The sequence below is a fragment of the Notolepis coatsorum genome (genome assembly GCF_963971535.1).
Source record: "Notolepis coatsorum genome assembly, chromosome: 17".
Classification (NCBI taxonomy): Eukaryota; Metazoa; Chordata; class Actinopteri; order Aulopiformes; family Paralepididae; genus Notolepis; species Notolepis coatsorum.
This window is the reverse complement of record NC_140181.1, coordinates 95527366-95528027: the sequence shown is the minus strand read 5'-3', so window position 1 is coordinate 95528027 and position 662 is coordinate 95527366.

Here is a 662-nt window from a genome sequence, read left to right as displayed (position 1 = left end):
TTTAAAATGAAAACGAAACATGTCAAACAGTGAACGAGAGCATCTATTCTCTAAACAATAATCAGCATGTTCACACTGCTTGCAATGCATGCCTCTAGCTTCCTAGATTGTTATTATAGAAGTTATATATATACCGTAATTCCTCTAATAGTAACCCCGGCTTGTATTTGTTTCAACTGTAGCGGGTACCAGGCTTGTATTAGGAGGAGGCCTATATTTCAAATTTTCAAACGGATCATAATGAATAAATCAACATTTTGTGTCAGTTTGAACCCAGTAAAATGTACTGGGTTCATTTATTGAAACCAAGTACTGTATGAAATAGTAACCAGTGCAATTACAGGTGGTCACTGGTCATTTCAACGTTTTCAAAGTGAAATCAAGTAACTAGCTCAGTATGCAGCTCAGTATATTAGTAACCCGGCTTGTATTAGGAGGCCGGCTTATAATTGCTTAGCTCAAGAGCGCACCCGGCCATTAATAGAGACCCGGCTTGTATTTGAGACCCGGTTACTATTAGAGGAATTACGGTATATATATATATATATATATATATATAAATAAAAGAGAAGTCAATGGCAAATATCACACTCACTGTCATGAGCAGAGACAGTGCAGCTACAACTAAAAAAAAGAAAAAAAAAAAAAAAACCAAGGCTGAA